Source organism: Nipponia nippon, unplaced genomic scaffold, assembly GCF_047370975.1.
Source record: "Nipponia nippon isolate SJK-2023a ecotype South Korea unplaced genomic scaffold, ASM4737097v1 scaffold_6, whole genome shotgun sequence".
Lineage (NCBI taxonomy): Eukaryota > Metazoa > Chordata > Aves > Pelecaniformes > Threskiornithidae > Nipponia > Nipponia nippon.
Genome location: NW_028262380.1, coordinates 75150121 through 75163129, shown reverse-complemented (window position 1 = coordinate 75163129; position 13009 = coordinate 75150121).

Here is a 13009-nt window from a genome sequence, read left to right as displayed (position 1 = left end):
GAAAGGGTTAATGCTGGCATACCTTACAAATCTCCCAACAGATATGAGTCTGCCCTAATTTTAGCCCTGAAGGTGGACAGTCCCACTGCAAGACTTCCTTTCAGAACTGGATAATCATATCAAATTACGTGACATATTTGTGAAAAGAGCAAATTCATTTTCATTTTGACTAAAGCCAGGATTTGATTCTCCAGATAGTGAGAAGAGACAAGTACGCTATTTCAACTATGACATTTCAGGTTTGAATTATTTTATCCAAACAGCAAAACACATTTTTTGGCTGTGGATCACACATTTTCAAATCCAGAGGTTAATTTTAGAATAAAATCCATAAGAGGAAAAATAAAGATGTTAATGTAGCCTATCACAAACACATATTATCTTGTGCTATCTATACTTGTGAAAAATTAGGGAATGGGCATTTTGAATGTTCCTATTCACAAATCAAAGAATGTAACAAACTAATACGTAAAGGGACTAAAGAGGAACGTACAGGATCATGTATCAAATAACTCCTACAAATGGGAAATGGAGATGAATCATAACACACCTGTAATTCTTCAGTGGGATGAGGCATGGCCAGATCACAGACTGTAACTGCTAATAAGAAAACCAGAGTCTCTTAACTGCAGATTAACATAGGAGTCATGGCCAACATCCTTCCTTTCATGCTGACACAGAAGAAATGTACATGCCTGCTGTACTTAGCTGCTGAAAAGGGCTTCAGAACATTTCTAAAAGAAAAGAAGTGCATCTGAAATTTTTCTTCCTAGCCTTACCTACAGGTAAGTATTCATAGTTTCATTATGAAAGAAGTTCTGAGTGGAAAAAATCACTTTTTCCCAAAAAAACTGAAATAATTAAAAAAAAAAAAGTGGGGAAATATCAGCAGCTTGCCTGGTTTCCTGCTAGTTTCCTTAGTAAGCCAGACCTCGGAATCCTTAAGCTTCTTTCAGGTTCATAACTCTAAGTCACCATCACCACTTAGAGGACCCTGGAATCATAGAGCCCAGGACTCTTGAGGTCTTCAACCTAGGAGAGCTTTGCCATACAGAATGCCTTGATGTTGGTGGCATTAGGTCATAAGAAGTCACAGATACTGTAGAGAGTCTGAAGGCCATAAGCATGCCGACTGGGGCGATGAACATTTGTGTTAGCTCTTCCACAAACTTCAGAGGCAGAAACACGGAAGCCCTGGAGGTAACCATGCTCAAAGAGCCTTTCAGATTCTGAGCTGATGAAGATGGGAGCATTAAGACTTCTGCTGGAAAATAAATGTTTTCGTTGTTTTTATGATGGTTTCAGGCTTCTTTCCCGTGACTTTTTTTCCTGTCTCGGAGACTGGAAACTCCACCTTTCAGAATTGGTGGAGCGTCAGCCTTACAAGTACTGGGCAGTATGCAAGCAAAACAAAATCGAACATATTATTTGAGAAAGTTACTAGATCAGAACTTACTCTTGGCTTTTCTTCCCAGTTCTGGAATAATACCAATATTGAAACATCAGAGTTATTCATACCCTGAAAATTCTGATTTTTCAATATCCTGTAGCAGTAAAGTCAGCACAAGGCTTTAAGGCAAGTCTCAGTTCCTTTCTTGATTTTGGATGCTTGTATCCCAATACAACGTAAAGAGACTGAATTTAGTACTGAATTTTCGATATGTACAAAATAAGGTTCTGACACAGGAAAATGCCTGTATACAGTAAATGTAACTTTTGGCTTCAGTTGTTATGGTTTGGCAAAAGGTTTTCAGTGCTCTTATATCTGCTAATGTTATAGGAGCAGTGCATTGCAATTTAATTAACATGTTAACAAATGCATACCGAACGTAGAGGCAATGAGAAAGTAATATTCTACCTTTTCACATATATTGTGCATGTTGAACAGCTCTAACATTCAGATCATTAGCCACAAGTAGTTGTTTTTCCAGTCACCAACATCCATGTTTTTACTTCAGCAGCCATAACACTCCTGATGTCTAAATGAGTTTGCTTTCCCAGAGTGTGTCTGGGAAACGGTTTTGCTAATCTCAGTCTACAAACTCATTACCAAACTGAATTCCAGCATCTTTTCTAGTGTCTAGCCAGAATATCAAGTTTCAGGCACCTTTCATTACTCCTTATTTATGTAATTCTTTATTAAACCTGCGTTTTACAGCCATTTTTTACAACTTGAGCATATTAAGTTACAAGGTTCTGGATAATTGGAAAAGATTCAGCAACAGCTCCAGAGGTACCAAAGATTTGGGATGGAAGCGTAAAATAAGTTACAGAGCAGCAATATACACAATGCTGGCAGCGGAACAATTTGATGTTGATGCAATTCACGTGGCTGCTGCTGTGCGCTTTCCATTTTACACAGGAAGGTACGTTACATTCCTTCCCATCTCATGTTAGTCTAGGAATTTATTTCTGAAAAATAGCTGTTTCAAGAGTAATATCGAATTACCACAGCAAGATGACCGACACAGCAGCTAAATAATCTGTATTTATGAAGTACTGCAGACGTTTGAAACACTGTGCAGACATTAACTCACTAAACTTTCCCCATCCTTTCCAACGCAGGCAGGCAGAAGGGAATAGAGTACAAATACAGCCATGTTGTGGCCGCCAAAGGAGCGCACCAGGGACAAGAAAACAGGGACAGACTCTTCTCAGAGACAAGAGGACAACTGACCCAAGTTGCAAGAGGGCAATGGGGAAATTACTATGAGGTACCAGGGGAAAAAAACCCACCACTTACAGAAAGGGTGATCACGCACTGGAACAAGTTGCCTTGCTATGAAATCTCCATCCTTGGAGCCATTCAAGATTCACCTGGAAGAGGCCCCAGGCAGCCTCAACTGACTTCTAACTTGCATTTAACTACAAAGTCGGCTCCGCTTTGACTGGGCTTGCACCAGACAACTTCCCGTGGTCCCTTCCAGCCTAAATTATTTGATAATTTGATCTCATTTTCCATCTGACATTCAGGATTCCACAATTTGGACACAGATAAGGGAACAGAACTAGGGCGTCAGGCTGAGCAAGGCAGAAGTAGTGCCAGCAGCACACCCAGAATTCTTTTTTTTTTTTAATGTTTGCTTTTCCTCTACTACCTTAAAGAAAGATAGCACGCAATAAAATCACAAATATTATTACTCTTATTTTGTCTCCTCAAACAATGTTTTTCTGGAAAATGCTACGACATGCTGAGCTTTTAATGGACTTCTGAAGGGCAGTCACCTCCCTGCAAACTGAAGGAAGTCTACAGCTGGAGGTATGGCTGATCCAGGAAGCCTGTCATATTCTACCCTAAGTTCATCGCAGTGGATATAGTATTAAAAAAAGTCGCTAGCTTTTGAAAATAGACTTTTGCCAATTAAATGTTTGTCCTGTGCAACAGCTTTAAGCTGAGGAGTTCTGCATTTTCTTTTTGCTCCTTCAAAATTTCTTTTTGCTATCAGTTTTTAAAGATTTCAAATTACCTACTGGAACACTAAAGAAGTGCAAGTATCCTAAAGAATACAATCTACAACAATGCAACTGATTTCAATTTTACTGTTGCAGTAAAATTAACAATTCCAATCAAGCATTCTCCCTACAGTTCACAAGAAAGCTAAAATGGCATTTAAACTGTAAAAAAGTTTTAATCTTATCAACTAATCTTACTTACTCAACTAATCTTACTAAACTAAGTACTCAAGGTGTCTATCACACCAATGTCTATTTAAGATTCACAAACAAAAAGAATTCCTAAGTATTTAAAAATGGAAATAAACACATCGCTTTTCCCTCATCCTTCTCGGCTTCTAGAAGAAACTGTACAATTAATTTCAAGATATTTTGGGTTGTTTCATTTTGGTTCTAACAGTGTTTCATGAGTTAGCCGTGCATTTGTTCAAGAGTAATTTACAGAAAGAAAATTAAATCAAATACAGTAACACAAACTGATAAGCTGTAGAGTTAAAAAAAATTTCCATAAATTCTCACTTACACACAGAGATGGAATTCCAAAAATTATTACCACTCCTAATTATCATAAGCAAACAGCTGGCACGTAAAGTTGTTAGTAAGTGACCAAATGTATACACAGATGTGTAATTTAAATTTATTTCAGCCTGGAAATGGGCTCTTGGAATGAAGCAAGCACATAACTAATTGGGCTATACACTCTAATTTGTTTATTTCAGTTAGAACATACACATTTCATACCCTGCTGAAAGACCTGGCAGTGAAACTAGCTGTGAAACGCTTGATGTTTCTTTCTTGAGTATTTTATCATTGTTCTTTTTATGATTGGCTTTTTTTCTAATGGATACATGAAATACGCAAAAATTCCTGTTGTTGTAGTACAGATATATAAACAGAGGAATTTAGCTTTTCCCTGACTCCATTGCGTAGAAAAATAAAATAAAATTTCACCTATCGTCAGAGTTATACGCGGCTGTATTTTTTCAAAACTACATTTACTACAGACTACGTATGTGAGAATTCAGGTCAAATAACATTCTGCTCATCCACTTTTCTTTCTGCCACACAGACTCCCTTTATTTTCTCCTGCCACTTCCCAAGCTTTCTTGACACTTGGAGCAGCATCACTAAGGATCTGGAGGGAATATCCCAACCTGAAACACGCTCTATCACAAAAATTGGCACCGATCTGAAAATCACTTCATGAATAATTTAAAAATATACAAGCTGCAATTTTAATCTGATTTCAAAAGCAAACAGACTGAGCAGACTACTTAACATCAGATACTGGATGAAATACTTACTCAAACCATTAGTATTTTAAAGACAAAACCTTAGTAGAGGTATATTTGTATACTGCACACATAATGTACAACAACCAGCTCTCCACATTGTGTCAAAAAACAAGCTCATTGGAAATTATTTCCTAACATTTTAGGTTGAATAGAAAAAACTTAAGAGCTTCACTTTCTTCACATTAGGAGGGCTCATTTTGCATTAATATCATTTTATTTAGTTATGTTTTATTTCATTTTTACCATGAAGATACTGTTTTAAAAACACAAAAATTGACAACAATTTGCACGTGCCATATTTTTCTTCCACTGTAAAGTAAAAAAATATATCTGAGAGACAACGTTTTCCAAAGCAAGAGGAAGCCATACCCATCCTACATAAAGCCAAGTGAAATCAGCAGAGCGATACGCAGAATGACCGCCTCTCAGTGAGTGAAGTTTTGCTATGGCATACGATCAGTATCAAACTATTCACTTCGACGGAGTTAATCCCAATTCACGTCAATGTAATTGAGAACAGATACTGGCTTGTCTGCATCTCCCTGACTTTATAAATCCATTGACCCTAATGGCATTACTTTGGCAGATTTTTTAGATTGAAACTATTTATGGATTCATCTACCACTAAAATTCTACCACTTTTATTTGCTGTTCATTAGATCACTGCTAACACATTACCTGAAGCATTACAGTTTTAAAGCCTTTTTGTATCTTTTATCTTCCTAAAACTAAGTTTTCAAAATTCCACAGATTTAGGAGCAAAACCATCAGATTTTTTCTTTCATTCTTACCTTTGTAGGCTTGGGTGAATAAAATCTGCTTTATTATATGTAATCCCAAATGTACTTCAGTCCCGCTTTCATTTTGCTAGCACTTGGAAAAACATGCCTACAGTTTGAAGCTTATACAACAAAACGTGATGGTATGCCAACATTGTTCACAATCTCACCCTGCCTCAAGGCTGGCCTCACTATCTGTCTAAAGACTAGAGAGCAAACAAACATTTCAAATTGCAATCCAACTGTAAATACAAGTCTGTCTTGGTGCAGTCTGCCAGAGCAGTTTTTGCCCTGCATGTGGGTATGTATGAACGTACATAAAACTCGAAAGGAAAAGCACTAGAAACAACACTGGGAAGTTTCAACGAGCCTAGAGAGAATCACACACATCTTTTTTTTAATGTCTTCTAAGTTCCGAAGTCCTACAAAACTATGAATTACCCCATTCAGTTTCTGCATGACCCTTGTTTCAGATTAATTTTAAAGTTAAGAGCCTAAATTAGAGTCTAATCATTAATCTGGACCTCTCAAGGAACAGTAAAGGCCCCCTCAGGTTAGAAGATGCAGACCCTGGGATGAACTGCTCCAGCAGGTTCCCGTACCCCTTTGTGGACTATTGTGACTGAACGCCAAAATCTAAGGTGGATTGCACCTATGCCACAGGCCAGAAGAGACAATCAAACCATCCAGTCTGGCCTCCTTACACCACAGATCCTGAATTTCACCCAGATACACAAACACTGAATTTAGCATCTTGTTACTAATAATAGGGAAGCTAGCGCGTTGTGTGCAATGCCGGATACTGCCAGCAAAAGAAGGAAGCTGATTAGCTAAATAGGGAATGAAAAGATTTATCTTTCAGGAAGAATACAATCCTGAATAAATACTTAAAATTAGTTCAGAAGCTTTGTTTGAGACTGTAGGTAATACTCTGATTTTCCTTTAAGGAGACTGACCCAAGCAATATACCTGATTTATCACGGTACAAGTCTTGATTTTTTTAAAAGAATAAATTAATCAATCAACTGAATTCTTAGAATTGCCTAAAGAATGTATTAGGACTGTAGTATGAGTTAACACTCAATTGCTTAATGATTTTAATAGAATGTATTAGAATGGTGCTTAAACTTTTAGATCTACAGGTTTTTATTTTTCACAAGGTACAGACAGAGCAAGTAAAATTCTGTCTTAACAAAATGCACATAAAACTCCCAAGCAGACCACAACCAAAGCAAATGTCCAGACCCAGCCTAGAGTGCCCCAGCTTTAAGAGATCGAAGGCAGAGCTCTCCCATCCTGAACCCTGCTGTTCCCACGACATTGACAGTTCAGATATCCCAAAGGAGCAAAACGAGGCACTTGAAGCTGCCAGTAACTGGTCCTCTCCCAGTCTCCAACAAAACCTTTTACAAATTGCAGCCTCGCATTATAACGGTTCTGAGCAGACATGTCATTAACCGTGACCTTTTCTGAAATTTCAGAGCAACCATAGAAAACGAGACTAATTTCTCCTTCAGTACTGGGCTTTCATCACATACCTGTGACCTGTTCTTGACATCCCTACACAGTTCGCTTATGCCTCCCTCTACATTAAGGGACCCACAGACTTTCTGCTGCGGTTGCATTTCAAACGCTGGCATGAAGAGCATGCCGGGAGCTGCTGGCTGAGAGGAGCTTGGAAGCAAACATGGAGGGAGCTGGAGGAAGCGAGTTGGGCTCACGCATGACTTTTCCACACACTTTCAAAAAAGTTTTAGGCCAGCCCAGACAGTATGGGAACTCCCAGATGACAGACGATCCATTTTCATTACCCTCACATTTCCATTGCGAATATAAATCACATTGGACTTGTTGAAAAAAAGCACCACACAAAACCAAAGACGACATAGCACATTTCAGAATACTCTTTTTTACAGCTCTAATGTTATTATAGAAGGAATTAATATAACAGGTAGCCAGCATGACATCTGCATTAATATATACATGCAGCACCTATGGATATACTCTTTAATTAAAGAACGAAACTTTGTGTCATTCATACAGAGTGAGGTAAAGGCCATTTTTCCTGCCTGTATAAGCTTTGGTACACCAGTTTCCTCCCTAAAGAGCACATAATAGCTACATTTAAGTAAATCAGGTCAACATGTCCTCCTTTATTTTATGTTAAGGTAAACTAGCTTTCCTGTCCCACTGCAGTCTAATTTTTCTTTATAGCTATTTAAAACCTATTATAGGTTAACATTAACATTCAGACTGCTTCCTGCACTGTCTGATTTTGCTAGATGATAAACTTAATAGCATTTAGTGACAGACAGCAACTGAGAAGCTGGGGGAAGGGGGAATTTCATCTCCAACAGCAGCCTACAACATTTATAGCAGTTTAATAACAACATCAATAAAAACGCAGATCTACTGTAAAATGCCTGTGGTGGCAATTACTCTAGTTTGTTTACTTTGGCTACAGCCGGCAGAGAGCAGGATCTATTCTGCTTACTAAGCACCACCTTTTCTTTTCCAGTCATTCATACCCCACATCTGGACAGGGAGAAGAATAACTTGGGGTGGAGATCAGGAAAGTACAGAGGACAGATACCATACTGCACCTGGCAGAGACCACGTTTCTTTAGCACACAGGCATTCATTCCACTGTTGTGGCAGGATGCATTAGCATTAGTATTCAATGATCTGCACGTAAAATACAACCTTGGAAAAGGCATTACCTCACAAGAAAAAAATCTTGCACTGTATTCATTTTTCAAGATTGAATTAAGCCTGTTTTGGTTAAATGTGAATATCAGTAGTTTTGAAACCCAAATCTGATGCATATGTCACTCTATATTTCCTCAGAGGCTCAACCAGTGGGTGTTTAAAATCTTTCTGCTGGTAGCAGGTAGCAAAAGTCACTAGAGAGACTTACAATGAGATTTATCAAGAGGTTTCTGATTCCCAAAGTTGGTCCATTTTGTTCTCAGGAGCAGTGTGGCTTCTAGAGACAGCAACGCTGCAGTTGTGCTCTGGGCTGCTTTGGAAACATCTTCGCTACCCAGAGGCAATATTTGTATTAAGAAAGACCATGTAAGATACTTTTACAACACTCAGTTTCTAAATACACTCACATTTAGCTGATACTTGACTCCTACATTTCAGGAAAAAAAAAAAAAAGACATGGAAAGGGAAACCTTTCTGTTAACCATGACAACTGAAAAAATGGCTGTCTTCAGCTCTTGGGCTTTCCCCTCTGTAAGATGTGCTCCTTCAATCACGCAAAAAGAACACTGGGCTATTTGGACACAGCCTAGAAGGCCCAAGCTGGGGCTATGCAACAAATCGTTTGTTATTAGGTGCAAAGGAACTTTAAACAATATTTCAGCAAACATCAGCCCAACCAAAAATCCCATTTAGACGGGCTTGATCTATACCCAGGCTTCCCATGGTTTCATGCTTTGGGCCTTAATAACAGCAACAACAAAGTCTTGTTTCGGCAAAAACTTGTCACATTTATGATTGTGTTTCATTACTATGCAAGCCCAACTACCTATGCCAGCATTTTTTCACCACATACGCCTACTACATGTGTAAATCCCATGTCCGTGCTCCTGTCTGATGCTATGCTGTATATGAACGTACGACATTATTTTGATTTCAATAGCACCTGCACAGGATAGATGCTATATTTAAGAAGGAATCCTTAAGACACCTGAAGATAGCAAGTTTAGAACTTTTCACGTAATTTGTTCCTTATTAAAAACATTTTTTAACAATGGCCAGATTGTTTTGCATTCATGAAGTTTTGGTAAAATGCAACTTGCATTCTACATTAGAAATTCACAGCTGGTTAGCCCTGTTTCTCTTGGAAGGCTAGAAGCAACTTGAGGATTACTTGATGGTGACAAGCAGTAAGTGAGCAAAACCTGATTATTTGAAAGAGGGATGAATTTTATTTTATGTTTCTTTAAGTTAGAGAGAGCTTTGGGAACATATGATATAATATGATACAATTGAAGAATATAAATGGTGCTAAGATGATTCTAAGCTAGCTGTGGGCCTTCCTGTCCTCAGGTCTATTTGGTACAGGCTCAAATGCATGGAATAAAGTGAAGAAGCTTCAACAGCGTAAGAAATTATGGACTTTGGGATTTGCTCTGGCTGACAGTTTCCATATGGACGGAAAAAAACAGGAGGATTTAATAAATGTCTACGTGCCTCCTCGGCCAGATTTAGCTACTTTGCTTGTGCATGTAGGGAGGTGTCACAGAAGATGCTGCTATCTCCTTGCCAAAGAAGCCAGCCAGGTATCAATCTGTAGTCACTAATGGAGCAGCACAAAGTAACCCAGTCCTTTCATATTTGATCATCTTCCTCCTGATTCAAACAGCTAACAAACAGCTAGGAGTATAAATTTTCCTATACTCCTCTCTGAAACAAAAACAAAAAAAAACCCAAAAACCAAAAAAAAAGAAGTCCTGTAGCTGTTTTAAAGTTGCCAAAAAGATCTCCAGCAAAATAAATGCCCATCACAATTCCAGGTATCTGTTTATCTTTGCAACATATCCTGAACATTTTTTCCATCCCAAAATATGAGACCTCAAGGTGGGCCTTGTGAGATGTGAAGGGAGGAAGCTGGGCAGCCCTGTGAAGGGAGATGCCAGGCTCTATGTCTAGCAGAGCTCCTCTGAGCGCACAGCTAGCTATACAGCTTGTCCAGCTACAACATATCTAGTTCATCTATGCCCCATGACATGAGAAAAGAATTAAAAGCACACATAACCACAGGAAAGGAGGCAGAAGTCAACTGTATGAGTTTCATTCTCAACATATGAGACTCAAAAGGTCTGAATAAAGGGTTTACAAAGGACATCAGGGAATACCAGCAGCCTAAGGGTCGTGAGAATCTATGTAATCAGCAAAGACAGGTACCACATATGCCCCTCCTGCTTCCCACCCTCAATACACACATCAGTTCCAGAATACAGCGGCATCCCAGAAGACTGCAGACACTCAGGAGTACGGCTGGGTCTCCTGCCTCTCTAATAACCCCTTGGGAAAAGGTATGGCTTATCATAAACTAGAGAAAATCTTGGAATCTAGGCTAAAGCAGGATCTAGATAAGTCCCCAGCCAATCCAAAAACATGGAGACACACAAATGTGCTGTAAAAGCACCTTTCCACTCCATCTCCCTTGAACTCAGCAAGCACTAAGTCCCAAACCTCCCAGCTGGAGGAAAACATGGTTGGTTAGAAAAGGAAGACTTAAAGTCACGTTGCAAGCCAACCCCCGAATGCTGAGCCACAGCCCAGTGCAATACCTAAAGCATGCATGCAGGTGGTACGTAGAGAAACTGTATAAAATGGCCACCGGGGCAGAAGCACGCTACCTGCCAGCTAATGCGAGGTGACTGAACGTTGGCTGAACACACAGCCACAGCTGGCTTCGCTGACTGCGACGTGCAGCCAGCATCAGCCGAGATAGTCCGGCAGGGGAAACCTGGATGGAGGACAAGGTAAAAAGGGGGCAAGTATTCTACTCCTTCCCAAAATAAGTTGCTGTTTTCTTTTCAAAGTTTCAGACTCTTGGACCTAATTAAATTTGAAGAAGGAAATGAGGAATAAGCAAAATTCTTGGACAAAGGGCTAGTTTTTTTCAGCTCTACTGGGACTGCAAGCAATGCATGAAAGGCAGTGTCAGGTGTTAAAGCAAAACAGTGTGTACTTCAACAGCCACGAGAAAAGTACAAACAAGAGAGAGGATACATCTATTTTAGGCATGTAATTGTTTTATAGAAAACACACCAACCCCAGTATTTTTCTAATCTTGTTCTTTAACACTCAGTGTTTGGCACCGTATAAATTCTTCCGATCAGGGAAATCAAAGATTTCATCTGATAGTATAAATTTTGTTCCACACAATTTTTTAGAGTTCTTAATGTTTATATAAATATCACTTACTCAACACTGGTCCTATGAAGAATCGGGGAGCTGTGCCCTTAACTACCCTGTGCAGGCCATCTGCAACAGAGCTCACAGCAGAGCAGAGGAGCTTCTGGAAGCCACGAGTTAATTACCACCTCCAATCCTTGGCAGCAGCCTTCCAGGAGCTCACCATGGAGAGACTGACCAACTGTTACTGGTCTTTAACTGAAGAGACCAACTCATCTGTAAAGTAAAATAAGCAGGCCATTTTACATTTGCAGAAATCATGCCCATCCAGGGAAAGACAGATATACAGCACCAGTTCCTCCAGGCAAACCTCTTCACTGACTCTTAGTCTGCAAGTTATTTAACAAATCACGAGAGTCAAAACAGCAGCTTCCTTCAGAAATAAACTTAAGATCTATAGTGCATGTCTTTCATATTCATGTTAAACAGAAATAAAAGGATATTTTACTACAGCCCTGTCATGGTTTCTGGCAAGAACTAATGCAAAATCATTAAAGACTTTTTCAAGTTTCCCCTCAAAACTTACTGGAATTAATTCTGCTTATCCATACATTCATTACACCACCCACTGCCCTGCTCAAGTGCCATGCACAGACTTCAGTAACTTTTTACTGGCAATAACAACAAAAAGATGCCAGTCTAGGTTCTTCCGTGAATGGTTCAAATGGCTTCCACCTATGTCATGCCAAGGACGAACTGACAAATTCACCTCCCAGGAGGAGAGCTGGGACCTGGAGCCTGTATTTTAACAACTGGAATGGAATGCAGAAAATGAGTAAAAGACGTTGTGACACCCTGAAGCAGAGGCATTGCATTTGGAAAAAGATGTTACGTGAAAGTTAAGACAGAGAGATGTACTAGGTAACCTGTAAGATTTGATGCACCACACACCCAGGACGTGGTAATGTTGAGAACTGAAACTATTTTTGATCCTCAGCAGTAGGTAAACTACGATGATGGGTCTGTCTTGTCAGAAACAACTCTCTATTTCTCAGTCTCACCACAACAAGCTCTGAGTTCCCTGAGGATCACAGCTTGGAAAGGCCTCTACACATGAAGAGTGGCATAACAGTTTTTCCTACAGTATTACCAAATACTGCTTGTGTATTCACTTGCTCAGGTACAAATGCTGAAACAATCAAACACAGAGGTCACAAATGAGCCAGATCTTCAGACATAACATATACCTTATTACTGAATATAATTACACATAATTTAGCAGTGTGTTTTCCAGGAACAGGTAAGATCTGCCGAAAAGAGTAAGTATTTATGGGCAACGACATAGTATTTTGCAAACTTTTCAAGAAGCCATTAAAAAAAAAAACAACCAACCACACAAAAAACCCAAATCCACCTCCCCCCCAAAAAAAAAACAAACAAAAAACCAAGCACAAATTAAAAAACCACCACCAAAACTAAAGCATAGCCTCACATAGCCTCATGCTCTTACCAATGAGAGTTTTATAAAAATTCTGGAGTATGCATTTCAAGAGGTTGATTGAAAAACGTTACATATGCAAAACATAAAGATACAATCTTTTCTTT